This window comes from Podarcis melisellensis (genome assembly GCF_964234715.1).
Source record: "Podarcis melisellensis genome assembly, chromosome: 5".
NCBI lineage: Eukaryota > Metazoa > Chordata > Lepidosauria > Squamata > Lacertidae > Podarcis > Podarcis melisellensis.
Window position 1 is genome coordinate 96202269 of NC_138537.1, and position 15798 is coordinate 96218066.

A 15798-nucleotide genomic window follows, 5' to 3' on the forward strand; every position below is an offset into this window, starting at 1 on the left:
CTATGATCAAATGGGCACAGGATATCGGTCATGACATTATGTTTGCTGACTGGGAACAGTTATGGACCACTGGTGTTAAATTTACGGCATGCAATGCCTTAAAAGAGAACATAATGAAAATGATTTACAGGTGGTACATGACCCCAGTCAAGCTTGCAAAAATATACCATTTGCCCAATAATAAATGTTGGAAACGTAATGAGACTGAAGGTACCTTTTACCACCTTTGTGGACCTGCCCAAAGATTAAAGCCTTCTGGGAAATGATCTATAATGAAATTAAGAAGGTCCTTAAATGGACTTTCCCTAAGAAACCTGAGGCTTTTCTCCTGGGCATGGTTGGCCAATTGGTGTCAAAGAAAGACAGGACCTTTTTTATGTACGCTACCACAGCAGCAAGAATTCTTCTGGCAAAGTATTGGAAGATGCAAGAACTACCTACTCTGGAAGAATGGCAGACAAAGGTGACAGATTTCATGGGACTAGCAGAGATGACCGGCAGAATCCGAGACCAGGGGAAAGAGACAGTGGAAGAGGACTGGAAGAAGTTTAAATTATATCTTAAAAACTGTTGTAAAATTGAGGAATGTTGAGATGCCAAGGGGTAAGAAGTAGAGAAATACAGCGGTAACTATTAAGTTTAAGGAAATATAATGAAAGGGAATCAATAGATAATCTGATCAAAGGGTTGCTAAAGAACTTTGGAATAAGGATGCAGTGAAAGGGAGGTATGGGGAAGTCGGTATATGTTTATTGTTGTGTATGTTGTTGTTTTGTAATGTGTCTGTTTTTTATTATGTGTTTGAAAAATCAATAAAAATTCTTTTTTTAAAAAAGGGTTGTTTTTTTTAAAAAAAACTAATTGACTTAAAGGAAGCATTTGACTTTTTTGTTTGTTTGTTTGTTTTTTTTGTCTGTCAAGTCAGGGACTCAGCTATGAAAAGCAGATTCAAAAGCTGCCAGGTTTTCAGATGGAAATATAGATCAATACTCTTAGGATAATTTAACTAAGTGACTGTTCCACTTTGGGCTAAATCTCCTTTGCTAGTAGAAAGGTGATGGCAAAATCATTGTGGGAGCAAAACTGAGTGCCTGAGTTCCCAGGGTGTGCCCTAATAAAAGGCACCCTCATTTTCACCTCAGATTTCGGCTGCAGGTTCCTACAGCTTGGACTGTGCCCCACCATACTATGAATGTTCCCCCCCCCCCCAGCTAAAGCTGCAATCCAACCATCACCCTCTTTGAGCCAGGTTGGGGGGGGGGGTGCAGCGGAATAAAGTGGAACTGTCTCTACACTCAACCCTGGTGACGGAATTGGTGAAATGGGTGAAATGGTCCTACTGGCTTCGGCCTAGTCTTGAGCAGCCATCTCCCATGTCTGGATTTTGTTTAGTTAGCCCAACAGCTGCAATGGGGGGCAGAGAAACAGCCCAAGGCTCCATGCCTGGAGCACGACTCGCCCCCCTCTCCCTTTCTCTAAGGAATATGTGTCCATGCAGAGGGGAATATAGAGCCAAAGCTCCCTTCAGCTGCATGGGCAGGAGTGGGGGGTATTCATGGAGAAAGAGACTTTAGCATCTCCTAAAGTTAAAGTTAAGGGGAAGAAATGTAGACAGTGAGAGATTTGACTTTCTTGGGCTCCATGATCACTGCAGATGGTGACAGCAGTCATGAAATTAAAAGACACCTGCTTCTTGGGAGAAAAGCAATGGCAAACCTAGACAGCATCTTAAAAAGCAAAGACATCACCTTGCCAACAAAGGTCCGTATAGCAAAACTATGGTTTTCCCAGTAGTGATGTATGGAAGTGAGAGCTGGACCATAAAGAAGGCTGATCACCGATGAATTGATGCTTTTGAATTATGGTGCTGGGGGAGACTCTTGAGAGTCCCATGGACTGCAAGAAGATCAAACCTATCCATTCTGAAGGAAATCAGCCCTGAGTGCTTACTGGAAGGACAGATCCTGAAGCTGAGGCTCCAGTACTTTGGCCACCTCATGAGAAGAGAAGACTCCCTGGAAAAGACCCTGATGTTGGGAAAGATGGAGGGCACAAGGAGAAGGGGACGACAGAGGAAGAGATGGTTGGACAGTGTTCCGAAGCTACCAGCATGAGTTTGACCAAACTGCGGGAGGCAGTGGGAGACAGGAGTGCCTGGTGTGCTCTGGTCCATGGGGTCACGAAGAGTCGGACACGACTAAATGACTAAACAACAACAAAGTTAACGTGCCTGGAGTGTTTATGCTTGCCTTGTGTTCTGAGACAATAGGCCCTATCTGAAGCAGGAAAACTCTGATGCTCTGCTAGAAGACTCTCCTGGAGCTGTGCATCCTCTGCTGATCACACTGTTCAAAGCGTGGGGTAGGATCAACAACAGATGGTGGGACCAAGACTAACAGGCTATCAGCCAGCTGACTTCTACAAGTTGAACAAACCTTGCCAGCCTCTGCCACGGAGTTCATTCCAGCATCACTCTGCCAACACAGGGATTTCTGTTCCACCTGCTGAATGTGCAGGTGGAGGTAGTCTGGGAGAAGCCCCAAAGCTTCTCATGGGGTGGGGGCAAGCTGAATGTTTCTGGGATTCACTGCAGATCACCTGCACAAAGTTCCAGGAATGGATGGGGCAGGCATAGTCTTCCTCCACTCACTCCTCTCACTCAGTGAGAGAGTTGAATGTCCCGGGCTGAGGAGTCTCACTGGTTGACAATGGATTTGCGGGAATAATTGCCTCCTCACTTTCCCAACATTCCCACATGGTTTGAGAAGAAGCAAGCCCAAGAAGAGCTGCTCCTTTGTTCTTTTGATGTATCCTTGCATGTGGATTCAGGATAGAGCAGGGGTAACCATCCATATAGGGACGCAGGTGGCGCTGTGGGTTAAACCACAGAGCCTAGGGTTGCCGATCAGAAGGTCAGCGGTTCGAATCCCCATGATGGGGTGAGCTCCCGTTGCTCGGTCCCTGCTCCTGCCAACCTAGCAGTTCAAAAGCATGTTAAGGTGCAAGTAGATAAATAGGTACCGCTCCGGTGGGAAGGTAAGCAGTGTTTCCGTGCGCTGCTCTGGTTCACCAGAAGCGGCTTAGTCATGCTAGCCACATTACCTGAAAGCTGTATGCCGGCTCCTTCGGCCAATAAAGCGAGATGAGCACCGCAACCCCAGAGTCCGTCACGACTGGACCTAATAATCAGGGGTCCCTTTACCTTTACCTTTTTAACCATCCATATATTTTGGCCTATAAGCCTCATCAGCCCAAGCCAGTGTGGCAAATGGTGTGGAGGGCATAATGTTGTCTTCTTCTGTGGTGCCCTGCCTTATTCTTCTTCCAATGCTGAGGTTGGAATAATACCCCAATCCAAAAATATTTGCACATGGCAGCGGGTTGTTGGCACACACTCTGATGTGGAACAGAAGGTTGCTGCTAACTTGGGGGGAGGAGAATAGATGAGAGAATAAGCTTAGTGGGGACCCTAGCTAAAAAGTTTCAGAAACACTGAACTACATTAGGAAATCTTCTGGTCATTGTAGTTACAATTTTTGCAATGATGCTTTGCTTCAGTTCAGTAACTGTGCTCAGCCTTTGCCAGAGAAAGCAGGAGCATTTGCATCCATGATTCATTCTTTGTCTTATGCTGCTTTAATATAAATAGCAGCAACCCCAGTTTGCAAAGGCCACAGACGTACGGTGTTGGAGTAATGTGTAAATTGACTCATCTCTGCTGCAAAAGTACTATTTTGGAGAATTTCTGGAAGAATAGCTCTGTTAACTTGTGCTGGCAAAGAGAGAGAAAGAAAGACAACAAACAGTCCTTTGGTTCATTAAAGACAATTTTAATGCCAGAAATTTACCTTTAAATCATGGGTAGGCAACCTAAGGCCCATGAGCTGGATGCGGCCCAATCTCCTTCTCAATCCGGCCAATGGACGGTCCGGGAATCAGTGTGCTTTTACATGAGTAGAATGTGTCCTTTTATTTAAAATGCATCTCTGGGTTATTTGTGGGGCATAGGAATTCGTTCATTTCCCCCCAAAAAATATAGTCTGGCCCACCACATGGTCTTAGGGACGGTGGACCAGCCCATGGCTGAAAAAGGTTGCTGACCCCTGCTTTAAATGCATGTATCTCCTCCATGGGAGAATGGGTGTAGCATAATGGCAAACACATTACACTGACCATGTGGAAAGAAGCCTGGCTCTGCCAGCTGAAAACCTCCACACTCCATGACTTTCCCTGAGCAACCTGGCAAGAGAGAACGCCAAGTCACACTTAACACAGGGAAGGAGAAGATGCTGGCCAGACTTTTCCACTGCGCTCTTCTCTGCCTTAAAAGTTGGAAGGGAGAAAGCAGAGTGAACAGTGTGCTATGTTACTTTTTTATTGCTATCAGGAGCCCATTTCCAAATATTAGGTGTAGTCAACAGAGGATGGTCAGGCAGGCAGGCAACTTCTGGGTTTCATTATGTTTAAATTCAACCGCCCAGCCATACAGCACTGAAGCAGGAGTGTGAAACTGCCCAGAAGGAGGCCTCCCTTCAAAAGAACTGCTAGAGAGTCTCTGGGGAAGTTTCTGCTCTTTCTACTTTTTCTTACTCAGCCTGTTTATAATACTGCATTTAATTATCCACTACTTCTTTAAAAAGCGTTCTTCAGTATTTAACTCTGTGACCTCCTGAGCCACGGAATTGCTTAAGCCGACTCCAACACTGTGCAAGGCATTTATCCTTTCTTTTTCTTTGAAATAGCAAGTCGATTAAGGATTTCTGCCTCATTCATCATTTGGAGATAAATAGAAGAGCTCATGGATAAACCAGGAGCAAAAAAAAACAACAAAAAAGTGTCATGCTAACCACTTTTGTTCAGAACCTCTCAGCAATATAACTCTCTGGATTTACTGGAGTTTTTTTTTTCATTTTCACTGAGCTGCTTCTGATACTCAGGGCAGGAAGGAGTAGATCCTCAATGGAAAGGGGAAGAAAACATTGGTGTCCAGAATGGAGATCTGGGCCCAGTTCTTCCTGAGGCAGCAAACCTGTGTCTGGGCGGCACCACTACAGACTGTTGGCAATGGTTCACATGATGTTTTGAGCAGGAATCTCTAAATCACTCCTGAAATTTGGTTTAGAGAAATTCATTGACAAATGGTTCCTAGAACTGCATGCACAGTCTGTATCCTCTGTTCAATATTTCAAAATGAAATGTGAGTGGAGAACAGGGAGGTCATGGTGTTGCCTCTCTGATCACCCAGCAATAGTTCACGGTGTGTCTGCTGTACCTCGAAGGCCTCATAAATATTAGATCTTCTTTTATGAAAGTTGGGAGGTCTAATCTTAAGTACCTGCCTCACCATCTTGCTTTGAATGATAACTTGTAACTTCAAGTGCCTCCGGTTGTCTGCTGGCTCATGAGCATGAAGAATTTGGGATATCTAAATAGAAAGAACATAATAGTTGCCCTGTGGGACCCCTCCAATTTCTATCTAGCCCAGCAGTAGCCAGCAGATGATTCTAGCCAGTGCCTTCATATCTTGATAAAAGTTCTGTGGGTGTGAACATAAAATGGCAACCCAAAAGAGGGGCTGGTACTAGGGCTGGGCAATATCTGGTTTTCAGCATTGGCCTATATCACCAGCTCATGATATACGAATATATCTGAAATAAGGATGGAACTATGCAGAGGCACTGACTTGCTTCACAGTTTTTTCTGCATTGTGATTTTTGCAAAGCACACACGCACACACGCACACAAATGATTTGTGATATATTGCCAGGTCAAAATTTATGAAAGCGATATCACAATATGGACTTCAAACCGGTTTTGGATTATATATTGATATATCGCTCAGGCCCAGCAGGTACCCACTATTGGTGAGTGCCATCACAAAGGAAGCAATGGATCTTGCAGTTCACAAGTAGGTCAGTATAGTGATGACCATCCCCTTTTGTTTGACCCCACCAGCTGCTGTTGAGCTTTATATGACCACTGCATAAAAATTATCTCAGGTTATTTCAGAGTCTTTTTTACTTTTCAGCAGTGGTTATATTGTCTTCTGTAAGATGGATTCTGGAAAGCAATAGGACCTCTACATACAGGAATATATCACAAAGGGAAAGGGACTACTGGTGTTATCACATTGCATTTACATAACTGAACTCAACTTCCGTAATTAATCTTTCAAATTCCACAGCCACCAGTGCACCCTGGCACCCATTTAACCTCTTTTCTAAAAGACAATCAACCTTTGTACAGTGTTATCAGTTAATTATAACTATCGAAAGATGTGCTGTTTTTCAAATGCGAATGTCTCATTTAATTGCAGTGGCAGAAATGCAGTCTTTTCTCAGATATATATAACTTCTGTGCTTTGATTTTTACAAGCACTGAACTCTAAGACACATTAGAGGCCTGAGAACCAAGATCTGGTTGGTTATTTTCAAGTGGATATTTGAAATTCATCCTTGCTTACCCCTGCCATTTCTGTCCACATGCAGCTCTCTTAAATGCCCATTCTCTCCCCCACCCCCACCCAGTTTCCCACTTCCTGTAAGTGGCCACATGCATTCCCACATTCTCATTTTCCTACGATCCTCTGCATGCAAAGTGTTTGTTCTATTACTTCAGGATAGTCCCCAAATGCTTTACAATAATGCAACTGCCTTACACAATTGACCCATCTTGCCCAGGGCTATAGTGTTCTTTGAGCATCAGTGACATCCCAGGGTCTAAGAGTTTCCTGACCTTTCTGCTTAGGAGGTCAGTGCTCTTCCGCTGACCTTTAGATCTATTTCTGCATGTTTAATGTACGGATAAAATGGTAAAAATAGGAACATGCCAAAAATGTGTTTGCAACATGCCACACAGGTTCACTCATCAGGGAAAGGAGGTTTGTTGCAACTCCCTGTTGTGGTTGCTGAGTCGCAATCAAGGGTTTGCCCTGTACAAATACAGTGGTACCTCGGGTTACAGACACTTCAGGTTACAGACGCTTCAGGTTACAGACTCCGCTAACCCAGAAATAATACCTTGGGTTAAGAACTTTGCTTCAGGGTGAGAACAAAAATTGCACGATGACGGCGCAGCGGCAGCAGGAGGCCCCATTAGCTAAAGGGGTGCTTCAGGTTAAGAACAGTTTCAGGTTAAGAATGGACCTCCGGAACGAATTAAGTTCTTAACCAGAGGTACCACTGTAGTGGAAAGGCCCAAAGAGAGCTTTCATGGTGGAATGAATAAGAATGTAGGACTTGGGATGAGAAGACCTGCATTCTGCTCCCCAATTTAAGCTGATGCACAAGTCATTTTTCAGCCTAACCTACATAGGTTAATATACCTAGGATACACGATATTCTTACCTCCTTGGGGTATATGTGGCTGGAAAATGTGACCAAGTTCAAAATTAATATAGGTTCTGGGCTTGTGCTTTCAGGGTGTATTGTACAGAGGGCTAATAATACTTCTTGTAACAGATATAATAACTGGTAAAGAAGTTGTCATGTAGTGTGAATTAAGCAGAGCATTAATTCTGAGATGTCAGGATTTAAGGAGTCTTATTGAGTGCTATTAATTTCGTATGCTGACCTACTAAATATAAAAGGAAGACACCCTCTCCACGAAAAGAAGGCTGACACACTTTATTAAATCTTCCACTGTGCCAGCTACTCACAAGAGTGAACTAAAGATAGATCCTAGCACTTGAGGGCTCTTATAACTTATGCTCTGAAGATGCTCTGACTGCAGTGGCAAAGCGGCAGAATGTCTACTGAACTCTCATTCCCCGTACGGCTTATTTCAAGCTGAAGTAGTTAAGTTATAGGACTAAAGAGGTACAGTATCACCTTGGGTTATAATGCCTTTTGCCAACCACCCACATTCCTCCTTGTGAAATAACGGCCAGCACCTTCCTGGAGTTCTCACAAGGAAAAATAACCGGAGAAAATGCACAAATGAGATGTTCTCTTTTTCTTGTTCAGCTAGTCAAAAACTTGATTTACAGTTTTAAGAAGCAGGCACTAATGTAGCTGAGTTTCAAACATAACAACTATGGATTTGTTACATTTGTACCTGCAAGGAGTTTGAAATTGCTATTATTTTAATCCTTTGTATGAGCAATTGTGGGACGCGGGTGGCGCTGTGGGTAAAACCTCAGCGCCTAGGACGTGCCGATCGCATGGTCGGCGGCTCGAATCCCCGCGGCGGGGTGAGCTCCCGTCGTTCGGTCCCAGCTCCTGCCCACCTAGCAGTTTGAAAGCACCCCCAAGTGCAAGTAGATAAATAGGTACCCCTCTGCCCGTATGGGCCAGTTGTGTCTGACTCTAGGGTTGTGCGCCCATCTCACTTAAGAGGCCGGGGGCCAGCGCTGTCCGCAGACACTTCCGGGTCATGTGGCCAGCGTGACGAAGCTGCTCTGGCAAGCCAGCACCAGCACAGCACACGGAAACGCCGTTTACCTTCCCGCTATAAAGCGGTACCTATTTATCTACTTGCACTTAGGGGTGCTTTCGAACTGCTAGGTGGGCAGGAGCTGGGACCGAAAGACGGGAGCTCACCCCGCCGCGGGGATTCGAACCGCCGACCATACGATCGGCAAGTCCTAGGCGCTGAGGTTTTACCCACAGCGCCACCCGCGTCCCCTTAAGTAGATAAATAGGTACCGCTTTATAGTGGGAAGGTAAACGCCGTTTCCGTGTGCTGCGCTGGTGCCGGCTCGCCAGAGCAGCTTTGTCACGCTGGCCACGTGACCCGGAAGTGTCTCCGGACAGCGCTGGCCCCCGGCCTATAGAGTGAGATGGGCGCAGAACCCTAGAGTCGGACACGACTGGCCCGTACGGGGAGGGGTACCTCATTATATGAGGAATTGTTAGGGTTAGGCAAAGAGCAACTGATTTGCTTGTTCCCTGAACCAAAATCATCCCCTGAGCTCCAACCTGAACCCTTGTTGGCATCTGTCTGCTCGGGAGACAACGGAGGAGAGCGCCTTTGGAACAAAGTCAAACTGGTGGAAGCACCTGCTGTGGCTGTAGAGACTGATATGGGAGAGACCTGTTTTGTTGCAGCCAGGGTAGAGGAATGTGTCCAGTTGTGTTACTGCAGATGCACCATCACGTTTCTTCTCTCTGTTCTCTTCCCAGTGGTCATTCCTCCTTTGGGCACTGCTACAGATGCACAACTTAAATATTTCCCTATTCATTTCTTTGGAATAAAGGGAACTAAAGTGGCAATGAAAGTGTGCAGCTGTTATTTTAAATAAAGAGTAAATAGCTATCATTTTGTCTGTCTAACATCAACCCAAATGAGTTCATCACCCTTCCTTGCTGATCTACGTAAATAACACATTGAGGTTCAGCAAATACCTTCCATATAATATTTCTTTATTTCTACTGTTATTGTATTTGTCATTGCTGCTTCTCTTATTAATTTTATCTGTACCTTTTAAAGACCACCGTGGGATTAATTCTGCAAAATGAGTATGACCTTTAAAAGTAACTCGGCATACAAAGGCTAAATCTCAATTTAGAATAATGTCTCTCTCTACTGCCTAGTATTTTTGCACATTCCGTATTGCCTCAGAAACAGGAGAGACTACTCTAAAACTTTGGATACTGAGAGAGGAAAGCATACAGGCGCATTTATAGCAGATTGATATCAGTTTATTATACTATCTGGTGATCTATGTAACGACTATATAATCACCTATAAGACCTGCTTTCCCTAATTTCACATAGCACATATTCTCCAGTCCAGAACAGGCAAAATGTAACATGATATCAAAAGAGTTATATTAAATTGTATTAGACCGCTGATCTTCCTATGTCCGTGTTTATTTTTTTAAAAAATAAATAAAATATTTATTAAAGTTTTACAAAGAAAAAGAAATTACAGAAGAAAAAGGAAGAAAAAAAGAAAAATAAAAAGTACGAAAATACATAGAAAAAATGCAAAATACAGAAAAAATAAATAGAAAACAGTTAAAAACAAATCAATCTTTTCATATCTTATATTTCATTTACTTGTTTCCCTGACCTCCTCACACCTCCCTTTTTTGTATTCCAGTTCGCATGGTTAATTCAGCAAATCCTTACCCTCTTTGTTTTTATCTTAATTCTAAATCTTAACATATTATAGCTTTATATTTTCATCCGTTGTCAATCCATTTTTACATATTCTTTTTAACCTTGTTGCTAAGACCACTTCATTTCAATCCGACATCATTTTAACATTCATTAATTTTACAATGTTTCTGCAAATAGTCTTTGAATTTCTTCCAATCTTCTTCTACTGACTCTTCTCCCTGGTCCCGGATTCTGCCAGTCATTTCCACCAGTTCCATATAGTCTATCACTTTCATCTGCCATTCTTCCAGAGTGGGTAGATCTTGTGTCTCTTCCTATGTCTGTGTTTAGTAACATCTGTACAGACTTTTATATGCCTGTTGTTTTTGTCCATGGAGTTTTCTTGGCAGGGATACTGGAGTGGCTTGCCGGTTCCTACTCCAGGTAGATCATGTTTAGTCAAAACTCTACACTATGACCTGTCCATCTTGGGTGGCCCTGCACGGCATAGCTCATAGCTTCTCTGAGCTATTCAAGCCCCTTCGCCATAACAAGGCAGTGATCCATGAAGGAGATCCATGAAGACTGAGGGCACAAGGAGAAGGGGACAACAGAGGATGAGATGGTTGGACAGTGTTCTTGAAACTACTAACATGAGTTTGACCAAACTGTGGGAGGCAGTGGAAGACAAGAGTGCCTGGTGTGCTCTTTTCCATGGGGTCACGAAGAGTCGGACACGACTAAACAACAACAACAACAACGTACAGACTTTGGCTGAATTTGGATTTCCATCTATCTGGTGGTCATTTGCTGGTGGTTCACATGACCAGTTGGTAAGCTGGACACCTGTATTGTGCTACCAAATGCTAACACACTTCAACACCCGATCAGAAATCCAAGGAAGCACAAGAGCGAAAAGAACAACAAAGATCCTTACTATTTGCAAAGGCTGTAGAGAAGATCAAACTAAATGGTTATATGAATACAATCACAGGTTGTCATTCAGAAGTGAACTTCTTTCATTCACCTTCTGTCTATGTGATAATTTTGCAAGTTGTATTCTGAAACTATCAGCAAATTCTATCAATCATATCAATGCAGCAACAACTTGGCTTCATTCACATATATTTCCTCATCACTTAGGTTGCTTCTAGACAACCTGTTCATTGAGCATTCATCTTGGGTCCCCCCCCCACAAAATTTACATTTTATATTTACATTTTATATGATATCACTATCAAGTGGTATTTATTCCAAATTTTCCAGTGCTTTATTTATTCCAAATTTTCCAGTGCTTTCTCCCATCATTTTTCTAATCACACTTTAAAATTTTACAAAATGGAAAAGTGCTGAAGTGTTATTGCTATTTATCACAATGCACCCACTTTCTTAGGAATTGGATATAAACATGCACTCTGTTGTGCAAAGGATAAATACCTGAATCTACCTGAGCAGGTGAGAGAGGCACACAAAATGCTGGCAGTTTGGAAGTGACCTTGGTTTCCCTATGTTTCATAACTTTACACTTCATGACTGGCAGCTGAATGTGTGACTACACTCTGCATTTCAAGAAAATAGCAAATAATAGTTTAATAAATTTTAGAATGTGATAATAGAAGAGTTTCCAAATGAATACTGGAATAAAAGTGAATAAATAAAAAATAGTTTTCAGGTGCTGAGAAGCAACATGAACTTTCCAGCAGTCATTTCAGTCCTGGTCCAGTCATACAGGAGACTCATCCCAATGTTTCAATTCAATCCTTAATCAAATCAATCTGTTGTATCCCTGATGGTGTGACTCGTTTTGAGTAAATGTGCTGCAAGAGGAGAGTCAGCTGCAGTGGAAGACTGAAATGGCTTTGATACATATCAGTATTATGGGAAATGCTATGCTGGTGACGACTGAGGCCCAAATGGTATATGAGCCACATGGCTGCCGCTGATAAGTCATTTCCCCACTGTTGGGTTCTGTGCTTCCTGTGAGTTTGCCCTGAACAAGCTGTGACATCATCTGTGTTTCTGAACGGGATGATACTAGTGTAATTTGGGTGGTCAGAATTTCCATATGTTACCAAGTTGAGCCAAATCCAGTTCTGATGGAAAGATTTGTCCAGTTTTGTTTCATTTTACTTGGTTGTTGTTCTAAAGAAAGCTCCACGCTATATAACATGAACGACAATTTTAAATTCACGTTGGTAGCCGTGTTGGTCTGACACAGTCGGAATAAATTAAAAAATAAAAAACATTGTCCAGTAGCACCTTAGAGACCAACTAAGTTTGTTCTGGGTATAAGCTTTCGTGTGCATGCACACTTCTTCAGATACCATTTTCTTCAGATACCATTTTAAAGGCTGTAAAACAATTTTATGTGAAGGAGAATTTATAACTAGTTAGACCTTGTCCTTCTTGGTTTTGGTGCATTATATATTTTAGGTTTTCTGACTTATTTAGGCAAATAAAAGCAATTTGAGGCATTCGTTTCATAAGAAGCCCCTTTAAAAGTGGAGCAGGGAGAGAGAGGGTGCATATTACTTTTGAGAATGTGTGTGTGTGTGTGCTCTGAGGGAATGTATAGCATGCCCAAAGTAAGAATGATTCCAATAGCTCTACATGGGCTTTAAAAAAGTACGAATAATTATTGGAAAATATCACTGGCTTTCAAAGTTTCACAAATGTAGTATGCACTATTTATTTTTCATGTATGGCTTGCCTTTCAGGAGATACTATTACATTCTGAAATTACTTGAACTATTATTTCCTCTTTTTAGTCATTTCCCCCCATCAGTATGAAATGTACCATCAAGCATTAAAGGTAAAGGTAAAGGTACCCCTGCCCATGCGGGCCAGTCTTGACAGACTCTGGGGTTGTGCGCCCATCTCACTTAAGAGGCCAGGGGCCAGCGCTGTCCGGAGACACTTCCGGGTCACGTGGCCAGTGTGACATCGCTGCTCTGGCGAGCCAGAGCCGCACACGGAAACGCCGTTTACCTTCCCACTGGTAAGCGGTCCCTATTTATCTACTTGCACCCGGAGGTACTTTCGAACTGCTAGGTTGGCAGGCGCTGGGACCGAGCAGCGGGAGCGCACCCCGCCGCAGGGATTCGAACCACCGACCTTTCGATCGGCAAGTCCTAGGCGCTGAGGCTTTAACCCACAGCACCACCTGCGTCCCTACCATCAAGCATTATGTGATAGCAAAATGCCAAGGACTGAATACAAGTGAATGATGTTTAGGGGGAGCAAATTTTGGAATGCACAGAAACTGCTTTGAAATTTGTGCAATAACAGGTCCACTCATAGATGGAGCTAAATGGCTTTGAAAACATCAGTGGAACAACTTGTGTGTCAGGCCAATTGGGAAGACCAGCCGAAAAGGAACAGAACATGCCAGCATTAACCACCCAAGGCGACAATCATCCGAATCCTTATCAAGAGCATTGGGATAGCTATGGAAGTACAGAGAGGCTGAGTCTATCAGTGGTGACTTGGAGGTGGGGAGGTGAGGAAAGCAGCTCTGGGACTTTTTCCAGAGCAAGACAGTTTTGTGGATTTTTTTAATTGATACAACAACAAAAAAGGAAAACACAGATACAGAATTACACACAAGAAAAACAATAAACACAACATTTTCTTAACAAACAATAAAACATAAATTGGTCTTAACACTATAGACCCGACCTCCCATCTATTCCTTATTTCAATTTTATATTACTTATTGCCAATACACACTTTTATCATAATTTAACTTTTTCTTAATACATCTTAACTCTTGCAACTTGCAACTATTACTGAAATTCCTCAAATGCTGCAACAGAATTTAAACTGCTGTGATTATATTTCAAATATTCTTTGAAAACCTCCCATTTTGAGACAAATTCCTGTTTTGGTTTATTCTTTATTTTTTTCTGATAGACCATCTAATTCAGCATATTCTGTCAGCTTTTGGATCCATTCATGTATAGAGGGAATTTCAATACTCTTCCATTTTGCCATGGTGAGAACTCTTGCTGCCGCCGTAGCGTATGAAAATATATCCCTCATTTTTTGCAGAATATCCAAATCTGTAATTCCCAGGAGATAGGCCTCTGGTTTTTTATTAAAGGAGATCTTTAGCATTATTATTTTTTTGCAGTTTTGAGTGAGTACTCTCCCAGAATACGTATATTTTCTTACATAACCACCACATCTGGTAGAAAGTTCCTGAATTATCTCCACATCTCCAGCAATTACTTGGCACACTTTTGTACATTTTTGAAAGTTTCCAGGGTGTTAAGTACAACCAGTGCTGCATTTTTAGAAAGTTCTCTCTAATAGTATAACAGTTTGTGAATTTCCAATTGTTCTTCCACAAATTTTCCCATTGGGACATAGTTATTGAATGGTCAAAGTCTTGTGACCCAGAGCAAGACAGTTGATGACATCTGCTGGAGCACCTGAGCTCAGGGTGATACTCATATATTCCACATTCCCCTCCTGGAACTACAGTTCCCCAAGTGGTTTAACAATCAATCCCTCTTCCCAGGGAACTGTAGCTCTGGGAGGGGAACATGCACCCTTAACAAACTTCAACTCCCATAATTATTTGGGGGAAGCCATAACTGTTTAAAGTTAGAATCACAGTGCTCTGAATGTGGTCAAAGCGCTTGCAGGCTTTGGATAAGAAAACATGTTTTTAGTAAGTTCTGTGTGAGTACACCCACTAGTCTGCTTTGGGCAAGGTGCAAGAAGAGCAGGATCGGGCCCCTTCCCTTTTTAGGTCCTGAGTCTCTCCACTTAGATCTATTGCTCATGATAAATGGATTCATAAGCTACAGCTTTAGTTGATTAATATGAAAATGCATGTTCGAGGTCCTAATTTAAGTAGTAATATTTGCATGGGTCCATGTTTATTATTTTCTAGAAAGTATAGGTTGGAAAAATAAATTTGAAGCACAAAGCTATGCATGCCTATTTAGAGGTGAACCCCACTGTACCCACTGGGGATTCCTCTAAGGTCTTCTTCTTTGGTGGTTACTCATAACTGAGTAAGATTGTCTTCCATGAACACAGTCTTAACAGTGAGTCCGTAAGTGACTGTGGAGGCCAATTTTGGATCCACATGTCCTTCCACAGTGGGGATATAGGTTTCCTGGCAGGAGTTGATCACGGTGTGGATTTGCCAAGTGTGCCTTCCTCTTAGCTCATGCCTCCTTTTCGCCCTGAGTTTGAGCTTCTTCAAAATCCACAACACCTTTAGTAAAGCTGTTCTCCAATTGGAGCACTCGCAGGCCAGTGTTTCCCAGTGATCAGTGCTGGTGTTAAATTTTTTAAAGATTTGCCTTGAGAGCGTCTTTAAACCTCTTTTGTTGTCCACCGGTATTTTGCTTTCCTTTCTTAAGTTGGTAATAGAGTACAGTGGTACCTCGCAAGACGAATGCCTCGTAAGATGAAAAACTCGCAAGACGAAAGAGTTTTTCGTTTTTTGAGTTGCTTCGCAAGACGAATTTCCCTATGGGCTTGCTTCGCAAGGCGAAAACGTCTTGTGAGTTTGTTTCCTTTTTCCTAAAACCGTTAATACCTAGGGAATCCGTGCTTCGCAAGACGGAAAAACTTGTAGAACGAAAAAAACTCGCAGAATGAATTAATTTCGTCTTGCGAGGTACCACTGTAGTTGCTTTGGAAGACAATAATCAGGCATCCAAACAACATGACCATTCCAACGAAGTTGATGTTGAATAATAATAATAATAATAATAATAATAATTTATACCCCACC